Below are 12,751 nucleotides of genomic sequence, written 5' to 3' on the forward strand. Positions count from 1 at the left end.
TTCATCCACACACACTGTATGCCCCTCTTCATCCACACCCACTATCTGCCTCTCTTCATCCTCACTGTCTGCCCCTCTTCATCCTCACACTGTCTGTCCCTCTTCATCCAAACACTGTCTGTCCCTCTTCATCCTTACTGTCTGCCCCTCTTCATCCTCACTGTCTGCCCCTCTTCATCCTCACTGTCCGCCCCTCTTCATCATTACACTGTCTGCTCCTCTTCATCCACACACTGTCTGTCCCTCTTCATCCTTACTGTCTGCCCCTCTTCATCCTCACTGTCTGCCCCTCTTCATCCTCACTGTCTGCCCCTCTTCATCATTACACTGTCTGCCCCTCTTCATCCACACACTGTCTGCCCCTCTTCATCCACACACTGTCTGCCCCTCTTCATCCACACACTGTCTGCCCCTCTTCATCCTCACTGTCTGCCCCTCTTCATCCTCACTGTCTGCCCCTCTTCATCATTACACTGTCTGTCCCTCTTCATCCTCACACTGTCTGTCCCTCTTCATCCACACTGTCTGCCCCTCTTCATCCTCACTGTATGCCCCTCTTCATCCACACACTGCCCCTCTTCATCCACACACTGTCTGCCCCTCTTCATCCTCACTGTATGCCCCTCTTCATCCACACATTGCCCCTCTTCATCCACACACTGTCTGCCCCTCTTCATCCTCACTGTCTGCCCCTCTTCATCCATTCATTGTCTGTCCCTCTTCATCGTCACTGTTTGCGTGATGACGTCACACCCGACATTCAGTGAGAAGCGAGGAGGGAGGAGGATGCTGGGTCCCGGGCGCCGCTGGATTAGTAAGTTGTTTTTTGGTTTTTTTTTGTCCCCTGGCCGCGGTACCCCTGTGACAGCGCCGCGGCATCCCTGGGAGCCGCGGCGCACACTTTGGGAACCGCTGGTCTAGTGGATTCAGCCTCATCTGTTGAGAAAGGAGATTGAGATACTACAGCATATTGAGACTTAATGTTGCATGAGTGATTATACTGGGCGACTGCAGGTGGAGCTGTTCCTAAATGTGTTGTTGTGTCACTGTGAATTACAGTAATGTACATGGAATCTTCTATTTTCTTCTCATGTTGATGTTGCATGCAGGATGTGTTCAGTCTGTATGCTGGCATAACTGCTCAGTTTAATATAACGTTATTATTCCACAAAGAACTTCCCAGTGTGAGCCTACAGATAGTGTATTTTGTCCTGTTTTCAGTCGTAGCCAACCAAATTACCTTTATCGGCCTTACTAACTGGAAGTCTGGTTTGCCAAGCACAAAATGTTTCCCCAGGATAAACATCTTGGGCTATACTTAGAGTTGAACACAATTTTAAAGCACAAATGTAGGCACAAACCTACGGCCACAAAATTGTGGGTTTACATGTATAATGTGAGTGCTTATTGCAAGTAACTTATTGCAAGATACGTCCAACTGATAATACAGCAGTATTTTTACTTCAAACATACAACTTTATAAGTCAAATGGGAATGTTCTTTCCTGTGGTCCAACTGGCCAATAAGAAATCTGAATAGATGTCTGCTGCTTTTCATAAAATACCTATTATGCAACCAAAAACTGCTATATAGTGCTGCTGATGTCATCATCATTAGCATGTATCTTTACACCAGTCCTCCTGTATCCGCGATAAGACATATCTCCCAAAAAGCGTATCTGGAAATGTGTCCTAGTGCTACACATACATTTACACATCCTTACGGTACTCCAGTGACACTTGGCCACCCCATTCCGCCTCTCCAGGTGTATGGGGCCACAAGTCTAAGATACACTCAACTATAAATATAGATGCAATTTGTTATGTACGGAAATTTATATTTTTACGCCCCACAAATGCACTTATGGCCAAATCTAAATGGGGACTCTTATCTAAAATAACTTAATTTCTGATGAGCTCCCAAACCATTTGTGTATAAAAAAAACTGTGAATGTTTCTAGCTTTAGGCTTTGTGGTCCATTTTCATTTACTCAGTAAGTATGTACCTAATATGTATGCTACAATGCATAGCTTTCATTTAAAGCATAAACTCTTCAATCCCATCTTCTATTTGTGTTACCCATATCCTTATATTCTTATGATTTCAAACAATATTTTGTATAAGCTGGGAATGTTCATCATAATATGTGCACCATAAATAAATATATATTTGTTTTGCAATATACTTTGCTCTTTATTCCTAACAAACCATGCCATCTATTTTTTCATTCTAGCGTCGTCCTACACTAAAAGCTTGGGAACATAATTGCACTGTGAGCTTGGCTTTGCCACAATCCACTGCCAGCTGCAGCAATGTGGTCATTCACACAATGCTTGTGATGTCTTGGTTGTCAAGCTCTTTGGAAGCTTTGTATTTGATACAATGTTGTTGTGTTGTAATCTGGTGGTTGTGGTTTCAGGTGCAGTCTGCACAGGTGCATGATTAGTATTCTGGCGGTCATCTCGAGGTTGTAACAGAAGTATAAGAGATTTGAAATGCTAATGCTCCATTGTGATATGACATACTGAGCAGAAGGGGGAAGTTGGGGGGGGGGGGGGGGTGTACGACTCTGAAATCCAGCCATGTGGTTTTGTTGGACAATGTCCCCTCAAGCAACGGATTAGTGCAAATGCGCCCCACCTGATGCCATGTGCATTATGCAGACGGGATTCCCATTACTCATTTGCATGCTGGAGTATGTGATAAGTGAAGAAATGCATTGCCGAACCCCCCTCCCAGTGTTAAATGTTAATTGTGTTGAAAATACCTGATTTCTAATTGCTAAAATAGATTACAGCAGCTTCTGATCGTCGCGTGCCTCCTCTGCACTAACCCTCTATGGTACAGAACACTATTTCTAGGTAACATCCATATAGCAACCAAACTGCATTTTCTTTCAGTTAAATGGTTCAGATTTTTAGCATAAGGAAAAAAAGGATATGTCTGTCCCTTCAATTTAATGCTACTGACAACTAATTTACTGGATTTTGCTGTTGTCCAATTGTTAAATTTATTTTATGATTTGTTCATCAGCATTTGTAATTCTCCCGTGGTATAGAAGTTAGCAGCAGCTGCATGCTCTTTCTGAAGGTCTAATATAAAAGAAATCGTAGCTCCCTTTTATTGTTGTTAGGAGTCATGTACTTGGCATGTATTATCTGACTGTAATACCTATGCATAGGATGAACACAGACATTTCTAGGTCTCAATGTGCCACTACAAAGTTTTAAAATACATCACTCTTCATTAAAAAAAATCAATAACCACCAAACACAAAAAAGGACACGTGCTAGCTGCCATTTTTAAGCATTTGTATAAAAAGGCTTTGGAACTAATATGTTTTGACATGTGTATGATGACTTCACAATAGGTTACGTCCAGTTCCCTTGCACTGATCACTAGAAAAAAATGCTGGAAACACAATGTCAGTGAAAATTTATATAAAGTGACTACCACTAAACATCATTATTAACATTGGGATCACAATTTATTTTTAATTTTACACTTAATTTAACAAAAAGGTGTACAAGACTGGATTTAAAAAAATCAAGCAGTGGTTGCTAAATTCTAAAAACAAATGAAAACAAATTAAAGTAATAGTTCTGAATCTTAAAGCACTGTCTATTAGATGCTGCTACTTGGAAAGGCCAATTATATTTGAGACTTTGCACAATAATGTTAAGGTTTTTTATTTTATATAAAATAGCACAAACAAGAGAAACACATTAAGAGGTTATTATAATTGGAAAACAGTATTCAAAGTTTTGTACTAGGGTTATAGTCACCAAAATCAATTACATACTTACAGGATAGTAGATCTTAAATTACAATGGTTCCTTTTTTATTTGATGATCAGGATATATATAGTCTGTATATTACATTTATGGGGAACAAGAACACCAAATAAATCTGGCTTAAATATTGAACCATCACCAAAGCATGGGGGAACTAGGATGCCTTTAGAATGGAGGATGCCACACCTTAGGAAAGTATAAATATTTAACTTAATATACTGTACCAAATTTTAAATCTTGGTGGAATTTATACCTACATTAAAATATGGAACCATAATTTTTCTTCCTGTATACAATTTAAGGTGCTCAGTACATGTGTCCATATACTAAATTCGTGTTGACTTTCAATTCAATTAAGGTGCCTTTTCAAACCCTAATGTGCACTAAAATGATAGCTGTCAAATACACAGAAGAATACAGAGCAATATTGTGGAGCTTAGATTGCAATCTTACTAAATAAAAGGTCAACTGTGCCCCAAATAAGCTGGGTGCACACTGCTGACTCTGACTTACCCAAAAGCTGGCGTTGGCACCCATTCACGTGTACTAATTGCCCATGCTTTGAATAAGTACAGTGCTCTTCCTGGCAGCAATTATTTTTGCTACTTAGTTCATTTGAATCCATATACATTTCAACATTCAATTCGTATAAAGATTGCAAACCTTTCCTGCAAAAAATGTACTGATAATGGTAGAAGGACAGAGCAGAATATGCCACCACAAAATGGCATTTATAGTAGGAAGCCTTTGCTGCCAAAATCTTGCATACATTTATTTGTATGTGAAACACCAAGGTGAATGGAAAAGTAAATGCTTTTATTACATTATTAAATACATTACATTAAATACATTATTTTTTACATTAATGTTTTCTGTGATTTTACCCAGCTTTCCCCACTTTGCAAATTATTATTCAAAAGAGAAAACATAGTAACTGGTAAAAAAAGGATATTCTGTGTATACAAATAGAATGTGTTGCTAGTTAGAAAGGAATAGTGTCTGGTGCAAAAATAATAATAATAATAATAATAATAATAATAATATTAATAATGACGATAATAATATGATAACACAGATATGTAGCAGAAGCCAGAGAAAAGGGGTCTTTGCCAAGAAAGCATTGGCAAACATGTTTTAAGTCTGCTGCATGCTTCTTTTAATAGAACATAGTGTTGATCTGAGCCATGTACTCAGCAATGTTTCCAAGCTGCTGTACTTTCTGGATGACCCTATCAAGCTGTGTATCAGAGACAGATCAACAACTGGACCCCCTCTTTCTATGTATAATCCATCTGTCCCTGCAATGCTCACAGACACTGTGCTAACATGACATCTCTATACTCTGTCTGAAGAGCACTGCCAGCTCTTTCTGTAATCAGGGCTTGGGTTAAAACTCCCTGAAATGGCATGCACAACAAGTAGGAAAACGCACACAAAAGGCTCTTTTTCAATAGAAATAAGAGGTTCATTGTTGTGGTTGCTGTCACACACAGTGTGGATGCGTAGGGTAAATGTCAATGGTACCATATTTACTAAGTGCAAAACATTGCACAGAAAGTTGTTTGAAGATGGCAAATCTCATGCATAAGTGTTATTTAATTATATATGAGGCTTATCTAATGGACCGTTCCAGAAGGCCCTGCCTGTAAATGTTGCACCCGCTTCTGTGATGACATAGGAGGGGACAAAGTTTGTGTTACATGTACCTATTAGCTAACTGTAAGTGCAAAGAATTGTGGTAATATAAGACAATGAAGCTTTTATCTGGAGAAACTTCAGCGCTGTCCCTCACCATCAGGCGTTTAATAGGTTAGAAATGCTTAATATAAATATACAAATATTCTGAGAATTAGACAGTTGTGTGGTAAAATGATTTTGTTTTCATGTATTTCCATGTGTTATTAATATGTGCTCCATTTGTATTTCTGCATATGCTTAGTTTATTGGTGATATATATATATATATATATATATATATATATATACACAAGTTAACCCGTGCATGATACTCATGCATTCTAGTCAAATCAAGCTACTTAAGGTGTTAAAAAGGTTCTTGTCATGCATTTGGGCCATAGCCCAGGCCTCCTCAGGGGAAGAGTGTTACTTCCCGACGCAAGCGGCCTTTTTTAACGTGGTTTTGTCCACATGTCACCACCTCATCATTCTTCTCCATCACCTCATCCTTCATTTTCATCGCCACATCTATCCAGATGTCTATACAGACACAGGAATCTCTCTCAGCGGTCCTGAGTATCACACTCCTCTCAATCTGTCACCCCCGGCAACCACCAACCACTCCCCACTGTCACCCCCGGCAACCACCAACCACTCCCAACTGTCACTTTTCCTTCAAGAAATATATATATATATATTTTTTAAATCTTTATAAACACTTTTAACAATTAACAAATTAAATTAACAAATTAAAAACATCTTAGTATACCAAATTTCAGCCCTTTCTGATTTTTTTTTTTCACACACATTAAGAATTTAGTAGGTCAGTGTATAACTCCGCCCAGCAGGTGGCGCTGCAGCTTGGTTTTATTTTTTCCACACACACACACACACACACACAGACAGACTAACACACGCCACTAAGCATTTATATTATAGATATATATATATATATATATATATATATATATATATATATATAAAGAGAAATGTATTTGTTTTATTCTATACCATTTCACCAAAAATGTCATTTGTAATAAAAATAATGTTTACATGTTCTTTTTTCTTTATGGTACTGAGTAGAAGTGGGGAATGTTGGACCACACATGCCTACCAGCCTGCTATGATGATCATTTGTAGATGCCCATAGAATACATTTTTTTCATGTAAGATGGAACAAAGTGGAGGATGAGTGAATGGCAATAACTCTGATCCAGCATGTCCGCGTTCATCATACAAATTAGCTTATAGAAAAAGGACAGTGCTTGCTGGGAACACAACGCAGATTAGTTTTACTTCCCTCCCCTGGTCCCACCACTATTGGCCATACAAAGTTCCTTGTTGAATTCATCAGGCATTCAAATGACAAATGGTATCCGATGGGATGGCCCCGAATCCTGTATAATCTGGTGTCACCTTTCATCTGACACAGTGAATTGGCTGTCCTGTCAGCTATAGCTGGTAAATATGGTTTAGAGGAAAGGTGTATCTTACTAACAACAGGAGTCCCAGGCAAGTGACCACCGACAGTCTACTCCTCAAACATACACATATTTAATTCTTGAGCAAGGTACATCCACCTTCTATGTCTTTCTTAATCATCCACGTCAACACATTCCCGTCTGCCAGTGACTGGAAGTAGAGAAAAGTCGCTGGACGTGACATAAGTTTTCGGAGTTGAGTGCTGAGGTCAGTAGAATAGCTAATGTCAACAACTGGGAACCATCATAAGAGAACCCTCCCATGCGCACAAGAATACATGAGCACAGAGGCGCCAACAGAAATAGGGTCTTGAATATATCATTTTACATCATGTAAAACAATTTTTTATTCAATTCATTCTTTACAGGATTACCATACCTGGGTATACGGCCCATTCTGTTCTCTTTTATGTATTAACATAAAAAAATCTACTTTGATTGTACTGTATTTTCTCTCTCTCTCTCTCTCTCTCTCTCTCTCTCTCTCTCTCTCTCTCTTTCTTTCTCTCTCTCCCTCTCTATCATTACATGCAACCAACAAACAAACTAAAAAAGTAAACTGCAACTACATTATATATTAATGAAAAATTGTCATAAGGATCATTATTAACTTAATACCAGTACATGTAATATTAATTAAATTTAACTGTCACTAAATCTAAAAATCAAAGGTGTTTGTATATAACTGTATTTTGTGGCTACTGATGCCCTTTATCCTGGTCCTTTGTGTTGCTTCAGAACACTGTAGTGTGTTTGAGTGGCTCTAGTGAAACTAATAATGCAGGTTTTATTACTGTAACCTGAGTCTTCCTAAAAAAGGAAATCATACTTTCCCATTGAATACAATAGCTCATTGTGTGTGCTGGAACGGATCGTACAGTACAGAGCAGGCTGGCCCAGCTTTATTAGGCAGAGAAATGAGCTGGGCACTTTATGTGAGTACAGATTTAAGACCAGCGCAAACATGGGAATATAAACTGCTTTAATAATGCTGCATAGCTCCAGACGTGACATAAGTTATAAATTAGTCGGCTACAAGTTATTTTAGCACTCGATATTTGACAGAATGTAATGTTAGAGCCAATTAAATAATATTGTGATCTTCGTGTGACAACAATTGTTATTAAATGACTTACTTGCCAATTGCGCACCTTATAAAACGGTATGCACAATTATCATAGCCTATTTACAGAAATTATTATGATGTGTTTATTACATAAGTTATATGTGTATCTTAGAGCAGTATTATAAGTACAGGAACAGAACTGTGGGGCTTTACATGGGTAACATATAAGATACATAATGTAAGTTATATTAAAGGATACCTAAATCTAAAAATTAAAGTTAAACATACTTAAAATGGATTTGATATAAACCAGCTTCTACTCTACGTTTCTTTATCCTTTAAAATGGCAACTCCCATAGAGCATGTATTCTAAATAAAACTATTTGTAGAAGACATACTAATGTCTGTACTTGACACTACGGTTGCAGAGGTCATCTTTCCTTTTAAACTAATATTAACTTTCCTGTGGCAAAGGACACGATATCCGCCTGATAATATTTAGCAATAATAACTGAAGCTGTACAATGGAAAGAGCATTTATTCAGCCTATATTCCTAAGACTTCACTAGGAAACAATGACCCGCTTTATGACTCATATTCCTGAGACAGGGGTAATATTAATAAGCCCCTGGTTTCTAAAAAATTCATAGGTGCATCATCCGCCTGAATGGCGGTCCAGGCCACTAACTGGCTGCCTCCACTGTGTGATATACTGTAAAGGACAAATAAGCTCAACTAATAAATACCGAATGTTGTTTCTTCCCAAGCTATAAGATGTGGGCTTCACATACATGGGTATTGTTACCTGCGCCAAAGCTGGGCTGTGCATTGTTGACTGTGCCCTAACACTTACTAATATTGGCACAGGGACCACTGATTTTTATGCAAATAAATGAATGCACATGATGTTGCAGAAAATAAGTGAAGGACTATGAATGCAACATACACTAGTCTGTTTCTATGATGATGTACCATCTAGGCCTGAATTTCTGTAAAGGCATACAGACTACAAAGGTCTGGGCCTTGGGAGGAGGATTGATGGTGTCTCAAATGATCATGTTTTTTTTCTTAATCATGACTGCAAACATTAAATGTAATCATTGATTCATTTTAAAGGACAACTCCACCTTTAGTGAACCTTTTGTTAATAGAATATGCACCCACATATAGCAAATGGGGGTACTCCAGTCCACGCTCACCCGACCTTCCCGATACCTGAAATTGTCTCGTGTTGACACTCTTGACACTGGAGTACTAAAGCCACCCATAGCTCTACAGTAAATTCTTATTGAGAGCTATGAATGCTTTTGTATTGTGCTTTATCTACAGAGAAAATGAGCAGAAATTAGCATTAATTTGAGCTTGCTGGCGGGATTGAATATGAGCATGATTTTGACCTAACCAGTTCTCACGTACTATTAAAGGTGGGGGGAAGACCCCAATATGCAGTGTGTGGTGGGCATATTTAATTAACAAAATCTCAGGTGGACATAATATAACATTATATAATAATTTACAGATTTACATTTTTATTTTATACTCTTACACAGATAGATCATGGTGAAGGTTAGGTGTCATGAAATTCTTCAATAATGAGATCAATAAATGTGATCCGTGAGTGGGTGAGGGAGGGGAGGTCAGTAAAATATGGGCCTGCTGCAATTGTGTCCTTGCTACAATAGGGATCAATGTTCCTCACACGTTGCTAATTTAGTGCTGTGCTTACCTTATGGTAAACACAGAGCAGCACAAATGTTTATAACAATATCAAAGTACACTAGGAGGTAAATGTATCAAGCTGAGGGTTTTCCGACGGGTTTGAAAAGTGGAGATGTTGCCTATAGCAACCAATCAGATTCTAGCTGTCATTTTGTAGAATGTACTAAATAAAAGATAGCTAGAATCTGATTGGTTTTTCAAACCAGCCGGAAAACTCTCAAATTGATACATTTTCCCTAATGGTTTATTATAATACAAAAAAAGGAAAACTATGTCCAGGACCAATGCAAAGCTCAGCATGTTGTTTTCTTGCAAGTACCTTGGACGACTGGTGATAAAATGGGTGCTAGGACATGTGCCATATGTAGTTATTAGAATTATTAAGAGTATGTAATCAGGAGGCAACTATATTGCATTACTACTACTACTACTACTACTACTACTACTACTACTACTACCCTTAATGTCTGAATGTCATTGCTTAGAACAGTTATCCAAAAAGCCAGGAAACATGACCCAAGAGAAGGGAAAAGCCCATCTTCAGCAAATAGTCCTGGTGATTTTACTGCAGTTACGTGTTGCATTCCACACACTGTAAACCTAAGTATGCTGTTACAATTTTGCATGCCGTAACCATGCCTCTGAATGACATCACTGTGCGACAGAATGTTCTAACGTCTCATATGTGAATACATCCAATCCCACTGTATGAAAAGAAAGCCTGCATAAAGATCCTCACGCAGCATGTTTCACTCATTTCTCCTTTTAGAAATGTTCCACACTGTATGTGGGTTATACTGGGAGATGTGTATAAAAATAGCTGCACAAATGAAAATAAATATTTTAAGAAATATGTTGCAAAAACATGATAAAGTGTCAAAACAGAAACAAATATATAAAGCCATCTGCACATGTATTATACATTTGTAGCAAAGAGCAAATCATATTGCAAGTCAGAGATTCATAAAGTACATAAAGTCATAATTGGTTTGCTCCTCAACTGCACCGTACCCATTAACATTATTTCTGCCATAAATATTAAAGCCTGGTGACTTGCCGAAGACTGTGACATTCGTCAGCCTGGTGACTCTGTGTTTGCCTCCGTCATGGCAAATCAGGTGTGAAAATAAAGAGAAAAGGCTGTTTTTTTCACACTTGTTTGCACAGGACAGAGACTCAAACTCAAATCCACTAAGTTGGTGGAATATTACACATTTTAGTAATTCACCCTCAGGTCACACTAGTGCCACAATTACATTTTATATGAGGTAGTTAAATATGTAGCTTTCATAATATAACTAATTTAATTCACTCTCCAGTATATAATTTGATATAACTTTCAGTACTGTGTTTTTAATACAAATTTGCAATATTTTCATTTGCATATCTTCACATCCCCCAAACGTAACAAAAGAAAGGCCACTCACAGCAAAAATTTTGAATATTATGATGAACTAAAACAGCTATATATGTATATTTACTTGGGACTTATGCTTTGTACATTGCATACATGGAAAAAGTTCAATAGGACTTGTGTCACCATTCTTTACTTCACAAAGCAATTCTTGTGGTTGGTTTGACATATGTGCATCATATAGTTTTTAAAATGTTTCCTCAAAGATTTCAAACCCTTCTGACTTTCCAAGGATACTGACTGAGGCTGAAGTATTCAGAGTGCACACAAACTGCTTTCCATATAAACTACATCTATGGACTGATATTCAATGTAAGACTGGTCTTTTGACTGGAAAGATTAGACATACTAGTTAGGTTTTTATTTATTGTAGTAAAACTGACGTAATAAAAAAAACCAAATGTGTAAAGTACATATATTGTTTGTCTTGACTAAAAGACACATTTATATAAAGATAATCGTATGTTAGTTTGTATGTATAGACCTATATCTTTCTATAGACTAAAGCAGTAGTAGAAATCCATAAATTGTACATATTTGTATATCTGACATTTATTTACATATACATGATTAGAAGGGTAGGTTTATTACCATGCGAAAGATAGAACATTTGAGTACAGAAGATTTGTGTTGATTTGCATACAATTTACATCTAATTAAAGGCTACAGTATGAATTTGGACGCCTACAGTGTCATAATAAAAAGTCTGATACACCATGTGGTAACTAACTTTGAAAATCCAGATTGAACTGAGTTTAGGAACTCAGTATACAGAATAACAGTGCACTGTAGGGGGAAGTTATGTGTATGGCTATTTTAGTGGAGATAGATATATATATATATATATATATATATATATATATATATATATATATATATATAATAAAATGACACACACTTCTTAATAATGGAGGCCAGGACATACAGTGCTGGAAGGCATGCAGGGGTTTACAAAGGTTTGAAGTTTGGATAATGGTTTAAATTACAGTGTGTAATGAATCTGTCCAGTGCTATATGACTACATTACAAATTAATTAACTGTAATGTGAAAATAAGCTACTCATAAGGAGCAAAATATTTAAAAAATATGTTGAAGATATTTATGTAGCTTCATATATCTATAGATACAATCTATGCAACATTACATGGTTTTATCAGTCATAGCTATGATGTCTTGTACATATATGGACTTTTATATCTTAATGTAATTATGTGATGGCTGTTTTGGCTAATTTTATTGCTGTACTGGCCTTTTATACCTCTCCAATGCAAAGGCAATTGCCAGTGCAATGCATAAAAGTTTGTAGATTAGATAATATATTTCTATGAGAATTACAAAATGTTACAGGCATTCATTTGAGGAATGATTCAAGCTTTACTTAGTGATTATAAGTATTTTACACAATAAAAAATGTCCTACATTTTTGACACATAGGATATGTCATAGGGATGAGCACGATTGTTTTGTATTTCTGTTTAATGGATTAACATTATCTGATAGAATGAGTATTTTTGAATGGTAAACTAAGGTGACCGTCATACTGGCCCAGTTTTAGCGTTGCTATAGAATGATAGTAGAGCTATATAGAAATAAAATCGAG

General features: G+C 37.1%; 1 protein-coding gene across 3 annotated transcripts in view; it reads right to left on the reverse strand.

Annotated features, from left to right (window-relative positions):
* The window catches only part of NFIB (nuclear factor I B), a 350,292-nt gene that overhangs the window by 207,661 nt on the left and 129,880 nt on the right, over positions 1-12,751 (reverse strand). The window lies entirely within an intron of this gene.

Source organism: Mixophyes fleayi, chromosome 1, assembly GCF_038048845.1.
Source record: "Mixophyes fleayi isolate aMixFle1 chromosome 1, aMixFle1.hap1, whole genome shotgun sequence".
In the NCBI taxonomy this organism is placed as follows: domain Eukaryota; kingdom Metazoa; phylum Chordata; class Amphibia; order Anura; family Limnodynastidae; genus Mixophyes; species Mixophyes fleayi.